Source organism: Sciurus carolinensis, chromosome 9 (assembly GCF_902686445.1).
Source record: "Sciurus carolinensis chromosome 9, mSciCar1.2, whole genome shotgun sequence".
Classification (NCBI taxonomy): domain Eukaryota; kingdom Metazoa; phylum Chordata; class Mammalia; order Rodentia; family Sciuridae; genus Sciurus; species Sciurus carolinensis.
The window spans coordinates 127,671,395-127,689,604 of NC_062221.1; the positions used below are offsets into that span (position 1 = coordinate 127,671,395).

The 18,210-nt window shown below is 35.2% G+C and overlaps 1 non-coding gene across 1 annotated transcript; it reads right to left on the reverse strand.

The window, feature by feature from the left end:
• Positions 1-16,056: 16,056 nt before the first annotated feature.
• On the reverse strand, positions 16,057-16,162 carry LOC124993890 (U6 spliceosomal RNA). The gene has a single exon (XR_007110404.1). It is a non-coding gene; the product is annotated as a U6 spliceosomal RNA (small nuclear RNA).
• Positions 16,163-18,210: the final 2,048 nt, after the last annotated feature.

The window sequence follows — 18,210 nt, forward strand, 5'->3', positions numbered from 1 at the left end:
TGTCTCCAGCAACCTTGAAATGATAGCTTCCTGCTTTCATTGTTCATCTGGGAAAGCTGCAGTTTTAGTTTTTGCAAATCTGCAGTTCATTTTTGTGTGTCTGGTAGTCTTGTTGTTCTTTCTATACTCTGTACCGATTAGAACACATAGACTTGGTTAATCCAATGAAGAGAGAAGAATACTCTCAGGGATTTGTAGCTCCATGGAAGGTTCTTAGGTTAAACCTCAGATTCATTATTTCCTATTCCCTGTCAAGAGAGTTATAAAGGGAAACAATCTTCCATGGTAGTATAGGATATTAGTGTGACTGAAAAAAAAAAAAAATTTAACCTGACCAAGGAAAACTATGATTTTATATTGTATATTTTCATCCTCTGATTCCCTTTAGAAACCTGAGAGAAAATTTTCAGAGAAACAGAAAATGGGTAATTATGGATTAGGGTCTTATTGATAGGAAGACCAAGTATTTACAGGCATGATTCCATGGGCAGTAAGTTCTAACAGAGTTAAATGCTCCATCTTCCTAAGCTATGGAGATCGCAGTTTTACCGGAGTTTATGCAAGTGGTGGTAGGAATAGTAAATATGTTTCCTTATTAAGAGATGTCTGTGGAAGCTCACTGGTTACAGAGGGGAAGGAGTATGAAGGTCTAAGAAGCCAGTGCTACAAGCACAACAAGTGCTACAAGTAACAACCCAGAAGGTGGCAGCTCTCAAAGACAAGCACACAGCGACTCTTGTGACTTTGGTGTTAGTTAAGTGTAAAAGTTAGACTCTGAAATTGTGGAGTAGCAACAAAGATTGCAATCTTGTTAGGAATAAACCTTGGAGTCCATTCAACCTGGGGTGAGAAAACATGGCAGCCAGGAGACCCACGCTCAAGGGCCCTTTGGGAAAGGCATGGCATATCCAGTATTTGGACAGAGCTGGGGTTGCCTAACTCAGGGTAGCAGGGGATGGCATAATGTGATAAGGAAGAGAGACCTGGTTTTGAGACTTTGATTTTGTTGTGTATTCATGTCAGAAATTAACAAAGTATATATTAACTGTCGTACAATAATGACATAGTTTAGTCTGAAAATAACTAGAAATTTACCTACATTTTATGTTTTTCTAGAAGCAAAAGATTACATTAATATCTGAATTTCATTAGTTTGGAGTAACTCCCTTTGGCTGTTTCAAGATTTAATATTTTCTGTCAGAGTTTTCCTCACTTATAGTTAGGAAAAACTATTTTCTTAAAAAACAAGGCCAATGAGGAACTTGCTGGAAATAATTGACAACAGTCACTGCACAAGTTTCTCCATGAGTAGGCTGTTCAACCAGATGAAATGGCATTCCATTGATTTCACTGGGTAAAGTATTTCTCTGGAGACATCTACCCAGAGGGTTCAGGATGGTAAAGTTTCATGATCAACTATGGCAGGTGGAAGAAATGACCCATTCTTCCATTTTGCTTACAAAGTCTGTGCTCTAAATCTGCATGTTTCTTTTCTCATGTCAGAACAAATGCTTTAATTTTATACAATATCTTTTTTTCCTACAAGAGGTCAAACCAAAATTCTTGGGTTAGAAGAGAAACAGAAAATTAGTCTGTTCTTTCCAATTACCTTTCCCAGGTACTTAAGCATAAAATCTCTTATGTTTTCTGGACGGGAACAACAATGTCACCATCAACAAACACCTCTCCTTTCTCCAGATAAATATACATTAATTAAAGAAAGATAAAACAAACAAACAAACAAATTACAAATGAAACAGAGACCTCCATTACAACTTAGAAAAAACTTAAGGTGGAAGGGGGCCTTCATTTTCTCAAAGTCAAACCAATATCTAAACTCAAGGAAATCTACTCTATCTACCTAAAGGGACCTGTAGGAACTCTGTTGCTTAGTGTTTTTAAATTGAATTTATAAACTTAATCTTCTGTCTTTTTTCTTTGATTTTATTTCCTTTTCTGGTTCTCTTATCTCACTTGCACATTCTTTTGTTTGAGATTTCTTCTTCATCAATTCCTATGTATTATTCTAGCATATGCAGTTGAGAACAACTTTAAAAATGAAGTCACTTGTGTTTCTATTGATTGGAAAGGGTTCGAGGCTATGAGTAATGGAAATGATTCCAAATATCTTTGAGTAAATAAAGAGAGGCTTGGGAAAGCAGACAAAATATGAAGAATTCTGGAGGGTTGGGTAAAAGATTCATAATGAAATGAGGGCTAACAAAAATTTTAGATTAATAGTCATTGCTGTTATAATCTCCAACCAGCCTGTTCCTGAAGTCAACCAAAACCTGAATTTATTCAGAATTTGGAGTCCTGGGAGGAAGTCTGAGATTTACCTTTATTCAAATGCCTGCTCCCTGACAGCACCAGAGAATGGAAAATTGGAATAGACTTCTCCCTTTATCTTGCTACTTAAAAATGCTATTTCCAAAGTTTATACATATACAGGGTTCCTCCAAAGAGAAGATCAAAAACTATGAGAGGCTTGAAGTTGGGTGGACCAAAAACTGACAAATGCTCACCAAGGAACAGAAGCTCATCAGTCTCAGAGTTTTAACTGTATGTTGTCTTCGAAAAAACTATATAGGTATAAAATGATTCTTAATCATTTACAAATATGATCCAATTCTCTATTTTTAGCATTCTAGGGTTTATTCTACATTTAGCTATATACATTAAATAGGTTTATATAATTATTATTAGACTAGAAGAATCTTAGTTTACATGATTATTATTAGACTAGAAGAATCTTAGTATAAACACCTACAAATCTTTAACATTTTCCACTTTTAAGGTAATATTCATATTGACCATTTTGATTACTCCATAATTTTATTAAATAGATAAGGCATGATTTTCATATGACCCCCTGCCTCAGTCCATGATCATAATATGAACACTTTGACTACTTCCATTCTGTGGGTTAACATAGGTAATGATATAATAATTATCCTTATGTATATAGTCCTTTTCCTACTTGTTGATTATTCTAAGATAAATTTCCAGAAGGTAAATTACAGAGTTAAGTGTTATAAGCCATGTTAACGTTCTTCAATGGATATTAGCATATTACTTACTAAACAGAGTCAACTTTTGTAAGGTTTTTTTGAATAAACCTCTGCAAAGATAAAGAAGATAACACAGCATGACTTACAATCAAACAAATACAGGTTATCTTATATTCACATATATATATATATATATATATATATATATATATATATGTGTGTGTGTGTGTGTGTGTGTGTGTGTGTATTAAAAAAGAGTGACTCTAAATCAGCGCAACCATTACGGAAAGCATTATGGAGATTCCTCAGAACACTTGGAATGTAACCACCATCTGACCCAGCTATCCCACTCCTCAGTTTATACCCAAAGCACTTAAAATCAACATACTACAGTGACACAGCCGCATCAATATTTATAACAGCTCAACTCACAAAAGCTAAATTATGGAACCATCCTTCAATGGATGAATGAATAAAGAAAATGTGGTATATATACACAATGGAAATCATAGCATTTGCTGATAAATGGATGGATCTGGAGATTATCATGCTAAGTACAAAAACCAATTCCTCCAAAACCAAGGTCAAATGTTTTCTCCAAAATGTGGATGCTAATTCACAATATGGGGCAGGGGTAGGGAAGAATAGAGTTAATTTGAATTAGGTAGAGGGGAGTAAGAGAGGGGAGGGGTATGGAGGTAGGAAGGATAGTAGAGTGAAACAGACATTATTACCTCATGTACATATATGACTGCATGACCAGTATCATATACAACGAGAAGAATGAGAATTTATACTCCATTTATGTATGGCATGTCAAAATGCATTCTACAGTCATGTATAACTAATTAGAATGAATAAAAACAACATTTTGTTGTATGAACATTAAAAAGAAAAAAGACGAGTAACTGCCTCAAGCTGTGTAGGACTATCAGATCAATGAGCCTACATACACAGCATACAAACACACATGCTCACACTCATACAACATGCATTGCACTATAAAGGAAAATAATCTGAATCTGATGTATGATATAGCTGCACAGCAATCTGATGTATGGTATAGCCTTGCTACTCATAAGTAGCAACATGTTAGCACTTCATTATGTATTATTGACTATCACTCATATCTGCTGAGAAAAACCTATTCTAAAATCATCTGCAACTGAATAAAGTACTCCATATGCATGTTGGGAAAACTATAGAAAGTGACGGCATGAAATTAATGTAACATCTGAGCTTATGAGGCTGCTTATCACAGTTAAAGTTGACAATATGGATCTTAGGCGGCAGCAGAGCGCTTATGGTAAAACACTGCAGACAGTAAAAGGACTTAAATGCCAAAAAGCATTTTACTACAGAAAAAAGGAAGAGAGAGAGTGATGAAACTAAAGATGGAACATAAGGCTTCGGTCCTCTTTTGAGGTGTGGATAAGGGAATGAACCTTTTCCTGTCCATTGCAAACGTTCATGGATAAGACCTTTATAACAAAATAACAGGCTAACAAGACAAAATCATTTATGCTTAAAACTAATGCTTAAATTGGTCCAAAACATTTTTATGCTAAATCTGGATGAAGCATGGATATCCATGTAGATATATAATTGAACAAGAAAATGTATGATTAATAGCATTAACTGAGTGGGAAACCCAGCAAGCCCTGTCTGTTTAGATTTAGTTTTTTTTTTTTTTTCTTTTTGTCCCTTGGTAGTAGCATTTTCTTTTCTTGGGTGTGGGGCTGGAGGGAATGAGAGTCTTGATTCCTTTATGGACAACAGTTCAACAGAAAGAACAAATATTATAGCATCATTTTTCCTTTAGGTTTTATGACTTGCTTTGGGGAAAGAGAGTTCTGGTTTCTGTGACCTGCCTTGAAGAATTCTTGTTTCCATGACTTGCCTCAAGGGACAAGGTGAGCGAGGGACAGAATTTGAGGGCTGGAGAAGGGCAGAAAGAAATTGCATCTGAGGCTGCTTCTGAGATCTTCACATTGGGGTATCATTTACTGAGCCCCAACACATTTAGAGAAATTTCCCCTTCAAATATCAGAGAAAGAGGGACTTTGAATGATTAATGAATGGAACATGCTGTAAGTTATCTAATTGTGCTAAAATATTTATTTTTACTTTATTTTTGGTACCAGAGAATTAACCTAGGGGTGCTTTACCCCTTAATCACATACAAGCCCATTATTATTATTATCATTATTATTATTATTATTATTATTATTATTTTATTTTTAAGGTATGGGACCCTAAATTGCTTAAAATCTCACTAAGTTACTGAGGCTACCCTCAAACTTTCAATCCTCTTGCCTTGGTCTCCCAAGTTGATGGGATTACCGACATGCACCACAAAACCCCATCAATTATGCTAAAATAATTGATTGTCTATGCACTCTCATAATATTCCAGTAGGTTCACAGAGGATAGTAAGGAGACAATTCTAAATCAGTGCATTCAGAGTTAATTTTCTCTTTAAACATCAGTTTGCCTTTCTGATTTATGAACTCGAAACAGAACTAGAAGAACTTTGAACACAGGATGAATGTTATGTTTATTCATTCTTTTTTTAAATTCCTGCTCAATTTACATAAAAGACCACCCTTCTTTCTCTGCTCTGCAAAACAGCATTTATTGTAAGTCAGATATTCATGTTTTTGCGTCTACATTCTATGTTCTTTTCCATTAGTCTATTTGTCTATCCTTGCACTGTTCTCACACTATCTTTGTTGCTATAGCTCTACATTTCTGATAACTGGTTGAGCAAGCTCTCTAAATGTACTTGCCTTTCTAAAGCATTCAACAGTTTTATTGAGATATAATTGACATACTATGTAATTTATTTTGCTATCAATTTCTTCTATTACATATTTAATTTTCAGATCAAGAATTTATTTGATTTTTTTAAATCGCATCCATATCTTTGCTAAGTTTCTCTGTTAGAGTATTAAAAGGTTTATCTGTGTTTTTTTCAAGTTCCTTAAAATACCTGTTTTAACTTTCTATCTGAAAGATCTCACATTCTGGTTAGTATCTGGCCTGTTTATGGTGCCTTATTAAGTGAGATCATGGTTTCCTCAAAGCTCTTGATGCTTTTTGATGGGTGTAATGGTCCAAATCATTACACCATCTGCAGTGTCCCCCAAAGGCTCATGTGTTGAAAGCTTGGTTTCCAATGAGATAATGTACAATGTTCGGAGTTGGAGACTTTGGAACATGATTGGATCAAGAGGGCTCTGACCTCATCAGGGAATTCAATCCACAGGTGTTAAATGAACAACTGGGAGTGGGTGAAAAGAGAAGGCAGTGAGGCATGGTAGGAGGAGGTAAGCCATTAGGGCATGTTCTGTAAGGGCATTTCTGGTCAACAGACCCTTTCCTTCTCCCGCTTCCCCCCATTTCATGTCTGCCATGAGCTGATTCACTTCCTCTACCACAGCGTTTCTGCCTTGGAGCCCGTCAACCTTGAACTGAAACATCTGAAACCATGAAGCAAAATAAAACGCTTTTTCTTAAAGTTTCTTATGTCAGATGTTTTCGTCATGGTGATGAAAAACCAGTACAGGAAATTGGAAACAGGTGTGCGGTCAACTGTGAGTTTCAGAAGCTTTCATAAGTGGTGTGAGGGAGAATTTCTGGAAAAGTTTGGAAATGCAGACTGTACAAACCTAGGAAAAAGTTCTGGTGGAAATTCAGAAGACCAGAAATATAACAGAAATGTGGGCAGTAAAGACCAGGCTCATGAAGCTTCAGATGTGAATAAGGACTTTATTGGGCACTGGACTAAAAGTAATGCCTGATACACTCTGACAAAAACAAGTGTCTACATTTTGCCCATGAACTGAGACTTTGTGTGAGTCTAAATTTAAAGGTAATGGATTAATGAATCTAGGAGGAGAAATTTTGAGACAGTACAGCATTAGGGATATGGCATGGATACTGTTGGTTACTTTTAGACCAGTTTACAGAGAGAATAAAAAGCTAGAAAAAGAACAGAAATATTTGAAAATTTTGCAATTTGGAAAGAAAAACACATATAAAATTTGGGGCCAAGAAATCATTGGCTGCAGAAAACATTTACTCCCACAAAAAGAAGTTAAGTACTTGGCACTGGGACAAGCAGGGTTATCCATACTTTTAGCAGATAAGACAGACTTTAAAACAAAAATAGTAAAAAGACTCAAGGAAGGTATTTATATACTGATAAAGGAGTCAATTAACCAAGACAAAATAACTATTATAAATATATAGGTACCCAGTATTAAAACACACAAATATATAAAAGAAGCATGAATGGACATAAGGAAAAGATATTCTCCACATAAAACATGTTTAGGATGTTAGCAATACACTTTCATCAATGGGCATATGATCAAGATGGAACGTCAGCAAAGAAATAGAAGAACTAAATTGCAACCTAAAACAGACATCAACAGAACCTGCCTTCCAATGGTTGAAGACTACACATTTTTGTTATCAGCACATAAACCATCTCCATGATAGATTATATTATATGTCACAAAGAAGAAAAAAAACATTTAAATAATTTTGAGTATCTTTTCTGACCACAATGTAATAAAAATAGAAATCAATAATAAGAAATTTTGGAAACTATATAAATACATGGCAATTAGAGGACTGACTTTCGAACAACCAACTTATCAAAGAAAAAATCAAGAAGAAAATTTAAAAATTTCTAGAAAAAAAATGAAAATTGAGATCCACGATATCAAACTTATAAGATACAGCAAAAGCAATAGCGTTTATAATATTCAATACCATGTCAAAAAAGTAGAACAATTTCAAATAGTCAACTTATCACTGATTCTCAAAGAACTAGAAAATCAAGGACAGACCAAACCCCATATTAGGAGGGAAGAAGTAATAAAGATCAGAGCAAAAATATGAAATGGGCTAAACTAGAAACTATAAGCTATCAATGAAACGAAGAGCTAATTCTTTGAAAAAAATGAATACATAAACCCTTAACTAGATTAACTAAAGAAAAGAAGTTTCAAATAATAGAATCAGAAATAAAAGGGAGACATTATAATTAATACCACAGAAATACAAAAGACCATTACAATTTATTATGAAGAACTCTATGCCCAAAGTGGATAACCTAGAAGAAATACGAAAGTCCTAGACACATTTCCAAGAGTATAATTTCAGCAACTCAGAAGTTTGAATCGAAAAATCACAAGTAATGACATTTATTCAGTAATAAACAGTTTCCCATCAAAGAAAAGCCCAGGAAAAAATGGCCTGACTTCTGAACTGTCAAAGGTTTAAAGAACTAAGCTTGACATGAATGTGCATGCCTGTAAGACATGGGAAGCTCAGGCAAATGATTGCAAGTCTAAAACCAGTATGTGAAACTTTGTGAAACTCCATCTAAAAATAAAAATATAAAAGGGTTAGAGATAGTGCTTAAGGACCCATGGGTTCATTCCCTTGTAGTGCTAAATAAATAATATATAGCTACTAATACCAGTTCTCCTCAAGTTAGTCCAAAAAATGAAAGATAAAGGAACTCTTCCAAACATATTCTATGAGGCCAGCTTTACCCTGTTGCCAAAACCAGGTAAGGGCAGAACAACCACAAAGTACATACAATATCCTTTATTAACATAAATGTAAAAATGCTGACCAGAATGCTAGCAAATTGAATCCAACAATATCTTAAAAAGATTGGTCACTATGGTCAAGTAGAATTCATCTCAGGGATGCAAGGATGATTCAATGTAAACAAATCAATAAACATGATACACAATAGTGACAGAATAAAGGATAAAAAATGTATAGTGAGCTCAGAGGATACAGAAAGGGCATCTGATATAATTCAACAAACACACAGAACAAATTTGGGATAGAAGGAACGTACTTCATCATAATAAATGTCATTTAGTAATAAGCCAACAGCTAACATTATGCTGAATTGGGAAAAGTTAAGGTTTCTTTCTAAGATCTGGAACAAGACAAGAATGCTCACTTTTACCACTTTTATCCAATATAATTCTAAAAGTCTCAGGCAGAGCAATCAGGCAAGAGAAAGAAATAAAGGGCATACAAATTGAAAAGTAAGAAATCAAGTTGTCTCTGTTCACAGATGCTGTGATCTAAAATACAGAAAAGAAAATCCACCCCAAATCTGTTATAGCTAAATGAAAGCACTCAGTGAAGTTGCAGGATATAAAATCAATACAGAAAAATAAGTGACATTGATATAGCAAGTTATTTGAAATAGAAATCAAAAAATCAATTTCATTTATAATAGCTACAAAAATTAAAATGCTTAGTAATAAATTTAACCAAAGTGTTGAATTATCTTTACATTGAAGATTGTAAAACAGTGGTTGAGAAACTGAAGAGGACACAAAAGAGTGGAAAGATATCCTGTGTTTGTGGATTAGAAAAAGACATATATTTAAACTGTCCATACTACCCAAAGTGACTTACAGATTCAATATGATCTCTATCAAAGTATCAATGACATTTTCTCCATACCTTGAATAAACAATTTTAAAATTTATATGGAACCACAAAACCCAAAACACTATCTTGAGGGAAAAAATATAAAAAAAAAGAAAAGCAGAAGGCATTATATTACCTGACATTGAAACACATTGCAAATTTGTAGTAATCAATCCATTATGGAATTGGCATAATAATAAATACATAGACCAACAGAACAAAATGGAAATCAGAAGTAAATACGTGTATCGATAGCCAAATAATATTGGACCAAGATGCTAAGAATAAGAATTAGGGAAAGGGCAGTGTTGTTTTCAATAAATGGTGCTGGGAAAATTGGATATCTACACACAGAAAAATGAAACTGGACTCTTATTTCTCACCAGTTACAAAAATAAACTCAAATTGGACAAAGCACTGAAAACAGAAGATCTGAAACTATGAAATTATTGGAAGAAGAAATAGGAGAAACAATTCAGGGCATTAGAATGTGGAAGGATTATTTTTTCTTTTTCTTTTTCTTTTTTTTTTTTTTTGGACAAGACCTCCCAAACACAAGGAAAAGAGCAAAAGTAGACAAGTGAGGTTACATCACACTAAATACTTCTGCAGAAGAAAGGAAACAAACCACAGAGCAGAGATACTACCTATAGAAATGTAGAAAAGATTTACATAATGAATTAATTAAATGGATATTCATAAAGAAGTACCTACAGATTGTAGAAGTTCTGGAAGTGTTTTATAGATTAAGAGTTGAGAATTGGGAATGTTAATGTAACGAATAAATGACTTCGGGAAACATATAGTCCCAAGGAAGATTGAATTGTCTATAACAAAAGGAAGATTCAGGGTTAATGAACAGAATTATGAGGTAATGGTTCTTCCAATGTAAACATTTTAATAATATTTTCAAAAGCTGTATAGAGGCTAGCATAACAGAAACAAGACTCTGAAATCTCCTCCATAGATTGCTAAAGGAATTCTTCCATGGTGTGATGATTCTGACCAGGTGACTCTTAGTTCTTCCTTCAACGTGTAGCCCTGTCATGCCATATGTTCTATCATCTTCTAGAACTTCCAAAGATATTGCTGAACTGAATTGTTTCAGTCACTCAGTTAAAATGGGGGCCTAATTACTGAACTGTGTTACTTTTGTCTCTATCCATGACCACTGGCCCATAGGGTTCATCTGACCAGTCTTTTATAGTTTAGAAACTTTGGATACTTCCATTGTAAATGCAGAAATCAACAAAATGGTCTATATTCTCAGTTCTTAAAGCTTTATTGGCATTTTTGGAAGCACTTAGATGTCTGACAAAAACTGACTAAAGTTTCCTTTAGCCGCGTCTTCACATTAGACTGGGGAACTTGAACATTAAGACTGTGCGTGACTCACATTGGACAGACCCTTTAAGTGTGCCAGATACACCCCAAATGGAAACCAGACTTGGGGGCTTCCCATTCTTCAACAATGTTCTTTGCACATTTAGCTATGTGAATCATTTTTTCCTTATGTAAGAGTCAATGATTACATTTGCAATTCTTCTCTTTCTTTTATTTCCACTCTTTTCTTCCCTTTCCTTTGGCTATTTAATATTTTCTTCTTTATCCTAGTGAGATTGAACACAGGGTCAAGAATTAGATTTACTCAATGGTTGAAATAAAAAAAATTCATGGATAAACATGGATATATTTGTTTTTAATAAAGATATCAGCAAACTGTAAGGATGCAGACTGAGAAAGAAAAGAGAAGAAAAACTCAAACTATTCTAAGAGTCATCTTGGATTGAAGCCCAAATATTCTGCTCCTTAAGAAGGATTAGTGAAAAGATAGTTGAGAATTTTACACCTGTATGAAAAATATCTTGGATAGTGTTTATTTGAAAGAAAGTGGTGACAATATGTTCAAATGCACATGAAAATGAACATTTTGTAACATGTATGAAAAGGCTATTAATTGTAAATGTAGAAGTTGTAGTTAAACTACTTTGACAACCACGTCCCTGCATTCTTTGTGAGTCTATCAACTTAAGTTCTTTTTGCCTCCATTTTTGCCTCTCTGTAAACTATTGAGAATAATGGTATTTATTGCATCGAGTATTATGAGGACTGAACAACACAATAGATTTATCTAAAAGTATTACCTTCTAAAGCTCATAAAAGCTTGCATGACACATAAAGATTGCTCACTAAATGTCTAAATGTTGGCTATTTTTATTAGTTTTATGTAAAGAGCTAGAAATGTGCATATATATGTGTGTGTGTATATATACATATATATCATATATATATATATGATTTTTTCTTTCTAAGTCTGAAAACTCTAAGGATAAAGTGTCACCCACATTAATCTGTAGTCAGACTTCTCTTGCTCAGGTCACAAGAAGACTAAATTATTTCTCAAACTTGGGAATGTAAATGCCACAGAAGAGGCTCTGCATTAGTTTGCAGGGGCTGCCATACAAATCACTGCAGAGTCTGTAGCTCAAACAACAGAAGTGTATTTCTTTCCATTCTAGCACCTGACAGTCTGAAGTCACGGTAGCAGAGGTTTCATTTCTTCCCAATCCTCCCTCCTTGCCTGCTGCTTTCTCCCTGTATCATCCTGTGGTCTTGGATCCTGATTCCCTCTTCTTGTAAGGATATCCATCATATTGGGTTAGGGTTCACCTAATCGCATCTTTTAAAGTTAATAATCTCTTTCTTAAAAATTCTATTTTTTATTTTTACAGACTGCATTTTGTTTCATTGTACACAAATGGGGTACAACTTTTCATTTCTATGGTTGTACATGATGTAGATTCACATCATTTGTGTAATCATACATGTACATAGGGTAATGATGTCTGTCTCAATCCACTGTCTTTCTTAATAATCTCTTTCAAAAACCCTATCTCCATTAACCCCCTAGGATATTTCATTGTGCATCCTTGTTTTGCCACACCTTCGTGTGTCCCTTGTTCTGATCCTGTAAAAAGGAACTGCTGGAAAATTGACTGTTTTCCAAATGGCAATGGGTCCTTTTTGCTTTTGTAGCTTGTGGACCCATTCAGCAATATGAATACTATGTTTATTCTAAAACAGATTGGCTATATTTTAAGAGTCTCAGTGATAAAAAAAATTATGTCTGCATGGACTCAACACTACACACTGATTTTCCCAAGAAGGGATCTTTTTTCATAAATGAATTTCTTGACTTTTGTTAAGCAGTTTTAATTGGATAATTGTCAGGAAAATCATGTTTCAAATTATTCATATTGCTCTGCCTTGTGGGTATGTTTCTTACAAGAACGCAGTTTATTCTATTACTTTGAGCTCTCTGAACTGAGAGGAAAATAGCTCACTTCAACTATTTCTGGTCAGGCCCTCTGATTAATTTTATGTTGCAGGAGAAAATAACAAAGACCAGTAGTATCAAGAATCACATTGCACAACCCAGCTTTTATCCCTTTCTTTATTTAAGAAATCACATACATGTCTCTGCTTCATGTACTCAGTTGTAAGATTGTGAATGGTTATCAAGTCTTGTGACGCTACACTTATAAACCCTTTGATTTCATGAATCCCTTTCAGCAATATTTATTCAATAATTATGTTATTTTCTGAAATGTCCTTAGTAGTGAGAGAAATATGTGACATAATACTGTCTTCAAATTTATCACTTTTTATAGATTTATTTTATTGGTGTACATTAATTATATAAGGTAGTGGGTTTCCTTGCATCATATTCATAAGTGCATATAATATGATTAGCTTAATATTGTTCCCAGTACTTTCCTATTCCCCTTGGTCTTTCCTAAAGGTCTCCCTTCTCTTCTCCTATGATCCCTTTTTTTCCCTCTAGCTTTCACATATGACAGGAAACATATGGCATTTATCTCTCTGAGTCTGGCTTATTTCACTTAATATAATGTTCTCTAGTTCCATCCATTTTCCTGCAAATGACATAATTTTATTCTTCTTTAAGGCTGAAATTCCTTATATTTTTAAAGTAACAAGAGATACCCATTAAAAAAAATACCAGGTAGTACAATCATTTAAAATGTACATAATGGAAGACTAATTTAATATAAATGTAAATGGCCAAATCAGTGAGATAATAATGAAAGTTCACTTTTCCTGAAGTTTTTAAAATATACTCCAAAGAAGTTGTAGGACTTCAGGTAGGTGAGGAATCCTAAGAGAGGAGAAGACAGTGTTAAAGGCTTAGCAACAGGGATACATATTATTCATGAGTCATGTGGAGAGAAGGTCACTTGGACTGAGGTCAACATTTGATGAGTGGTAGAGAATATCTAGAAAAGTAAAATGGGAATGAATAAATATGGGGTTTGGTGGGTCATGTGAAGCTCGGGGTACAGGCTTGATTCCATAGGTAATGAGGTCCTTAATAATTGATGTGGCAGGTTTTATGGAAATCAGGTACACTAATGCTGTGCAGGGTGACTTGACTTTGGGAATGGTGAAATGAGGAATCTTATCATTTTTCTGTATGTGAGTGTGTTTAGGGCTGGGACTAGGGTAGAAGCATGGAAACTATGAAGAAAGAGTCAAGCACTGGAGTTGGTAGTAACACAATGGATTTGGGGGTAGCTTAGATGATAGAAAACTGAAACAACACGATCCATTACAACTTCCATATTTTCAGCCGGCAGTATGGCGTTTCCAGTAACAGAATTAGAGAAACTGGGAAACAATGACTAAGAGGGAAAAAAGATGAAGTCAGAGTCTGACCTAATGAGATGCAACTGGCAGACTACTGAGGGGAATGTTGTAAAGGTCACTGTAATGACAAATTGGCTTAAAGTTAGGGTGGGGTGTGATTTAGCAAAGGGCATCAGAGAGAAGACCAAAATGTCTAGGTGAAGGAACTCACCAAAGAAGACAGGAAAGAAGAAGAAAAGTGGAGGACACTTGATGGAAGCCTTCATGACATCCACTGTTAGGAGAGGGGAGGAGGATCAGAATCAAAGAGGGGAAGGTTGGAGAATTATGGGATGTTCCATAATGTCCAAGGAGGAGTGAGTTTTGGGAGTGTTTGGTGACAAGTACTGACCTTTTTAAAGAAGAGAAAGAAAGAAAAGGAAGAAATGTCCCTTTGAGTGAGACAAGAGTTACACCTCTTGATTTTTATCAGAGATATTTAGTATAATGGTAGTTACAAAAACCTAATTGCAGGACATAAGGAAAGAAAGGCCAGAGAGAGACAACGGAGGTAGTGGAAAGAACCTATTGGAAGGTGGTATCTATAAAATATGTGGTGACAATAACTAGAGCAGTCAGTGGATAAAGAATGGACTTCTCCTCAAGTCTCCAAATGAGAGGACTTCTGAACACCTAAAGTAAATTATCTACATGGAAGCATCTTTGAGAAGTCGGAAGGAGTTAAAGCACAAATGCAGAGATAAGGTGCATCTTTCCCTGTTGCCAGATTAACCTCTCTACCTGCATCTTTAATGCACTCTTTCTTTCTTTCTTTCTTTCTTTCTTTCTTTCTTTCTTTCTTTCTTTCTTTCTTTCTTTCTTTCTTTCTTTCCTTCTTTCTTTCTTTCTTTCTTTCTTTCTTTTCTTTCTTTCTTTCTTTCTTTCTTTCTTTCTTTCTTTCTTTCTTTCTTTCTTTCTTTCTTTCTTTCTTTCTTTCTTTCTTTCTTTCTTTCTTTCTAACTTCTTCCAAAACCCTGTGTCAACAAATTATTGCCTTTGAGACTTGCATGCTTAAGCAGCTGTCTGCCCTGGCTCTTTGCCAGGTCCTGGAAAATCTTGTCTCCCCATCCATCCACAAGATATTTCTCTTACTGTGTTGTATCTCTACCTATAGGTTATCTTTTTTTCACTCTTCAAAACCAATTTTTAAAATATTCTTTCCCTGCTCTTACTGGGATTTCTCCTTAGTCACAGCTCCATACCCTCCCTGGTCACTTCTTTCATTAAGTGCATCAGTGACTTCTTCCTTACCGGATCAGACTGCAGACTTCTTCCTTTTTGAATACTCTTTCCCTTGATGACTCTGTGCTCCTGGCCTCTTCTCTCTCGGTTCCTTGCTAGCTCTCTTTGTGCTACCTTCTCTTCCTCACTCAGTCTCCCATGGATTCAGCTGTCATGGTCCTATGAATCCAAATTCTTTTTGCATTTTAGAAAAAAGAAAAAGAAATTGTATTGCTCTACTAGCAAAGGAGAAGCACAAGAGACCTCTGTCCCAGGGACTGTGATTCTTTTTATTTGTTTGTTTTTTTAAAATATTAAACATAACATTATGATTCATTTTGACTAATTATAAAAGTATGGAATATAATTTGCTCTAATTCAACCCCTAGTAGGTTCCCTTTCCCTCTCCTCCTCCCTCTCCTTATTCCTTTCTCTCTACTCTACTGATCTTTCTATTTACTTATAGTCTGTTTTTTTTTTTTTTTAATAATGCCTATGGATGTGCATAATGGTGAGATTCACTGTGGTATATTCATGTATGTCCATAGGAAAGTTAGGTCAGATTCATTCCACTTTCTTCCCTTCTCCCTTCCCCTCCACACCCCTCCTCTACTCCACTGATCTTTCCTCTAATTTGATGGAAAGAAATGTGGAATGCTTCACAAATTCTCATGTCATCCTTGCACAGGGGCCATGCTAATCTTCTCTGTGTTGTTCCAATTTTAGCCAAAACAAGCACATGAATTTGAATTCTTAGTGATGATCCTGACTCACCAACTCGTTACTTGATCCAACAGAAGCAAAAAACACATTGAATCCATTGCTAACACCATTCAGTTCAGACATCCCTATATCTGGTTATTTTTCAGAGTCCTGTATCACAACAACGCATTCTGCACCCAGTGAGGCAAACCAGGAATTTGTCGCTGTCCTTGATCCTTCCTTCTCCCTACTCTTCCTTCCCATCTATTAACAGATTCCATTTCTCCCCTGAATATCTACTAAATCCATCTGGTTGTCTTGCCCATATCACCACCTTGCTTGTGCAGGCCATCATGATTTTTTCCTGCATTGTTCTAGAAAGTCCTATAACTAATGTCTTTCATGCAGTTTTTATCCTTTCCACGTCTCCTCAATATGCCTAACATTAGCTTTTTAAAATCACTAAGTACCTGTATGCCCAATATTATCTCGCTTGACTCTTTGGATAACCCTACAGATGATTTAAACTGGGTTATTTTGTTATGTCTTCCCAAACTATTTTACTGCCTCCCTCCCATACTGCAATGATCAAATTCAGAGCTCAGATATTACATGACAGAAGTCCAGATCTTTGCAGACATTTCCAGGATAATATCTAATCAATCCACATTTCCATCATGTGCTTCAGTCAGAATCTCCTGCCATTCAATTTGTATAGTGTCTTATGAACATACTCTTTCTTGTACCTGGAGCTAATTTTCATCCTGTCTTGCCCCCTTTTTCTAATTCTTATTGAACTTTCAAATCGTAATATCTCCAGAAAGCAATCACTAATCTCGCCACCAATTCCAGCTTGTGTACCAATGCTGTGCTCTTCCGTAGCATTCCACAACTGCCGCTCATGTTATTTAGGACCCTTTATTGTAATAAAGTATTACCCCAGAAGCAAGTAAGTTTTCTGTGGTCATTACTCATTTTATTCTATCAAAACAATGTGTTTGACCATTTGTATCTGCCAAAATAGTGCCAGCACAGGACAAAGGCTTAGTGACTATTCATTGAATGATTAAAGGAACGAATGGTTTAGATGCAGATGAGATCAACGTAAAGAAGGAAAGTGAAGAATTAAGGTAGGTATGTTTTTCATTAGTATATGAGATAAGAACATCCACTAATAATGAGGATTTGGCCACAGGGAAATGAATGTAAGCAAGAGAAAATAAAGGTCTGGAGTAACAACATTCATTGAGAAGAAATAAGTTTGTTGAGGAGGGTAAGGAAGCTAGAGATCAATGAATTTCTGCATTTTTTCTACAGCTATTTCTGCTGCAAGGATAAAGTTCAGAGATCAAACATAAGTGACAGAAGCCTAATGTGGACAATCAATTTAATGATGAGGGTGGTGTGTGTGTGTGTGTGTGTGTGTGTGTGTGTGTGAGTGTTTTAGAGGTGGTGGTGCTTTAGAAGTGGGGTCTTGGTTGGAGATAAAGCTGGTTGTGAAGTCTGTACTTATATAACCAAACCTAGAATTTGGACAAAGCAAATCAGGTGATCAGTATGTATGGATGGTTTACAGCGGCCAGAGGTTTTGATAAAGCACAATGATTGGAATAAAGCAATCTTGCATAAGATAATCTATCAGTAAAAGAAACTGTCCAATTCAGTATTTATGAGCTGACCCAGATGCCTGTAATGATAGGGAGCTACTTTTCACAAGTACATGTGTTTGTATCAAAATCAGAACTGATCATATGGTACAGTTTTAAATAATCAGTCCTTCACTAGCAGAATTGCAATAGATATAATAATTGAAATTTCTTCAAAGAAAACCATAACTATAAAGACTGAGGATCTCCCTCTTCTCTTTGATCTCAATAGTGTAAAAAACTAACTGTGAGACTAGTTTCCCCATGGCAACTAATTATCCACCTAATCACTTATTTGTGGGTGGATCAATCACTCTTCAAGCATTTATTGATTCCCAGTTGTGTGTCCAACAAGATGCTAAGTGCTGAGGGTAAACAAGAATGATCTCTACCCTTGCAATCTGCAGTGTGCCTCTATGTCAATTAATCTACCCTGATTTAATGCCATT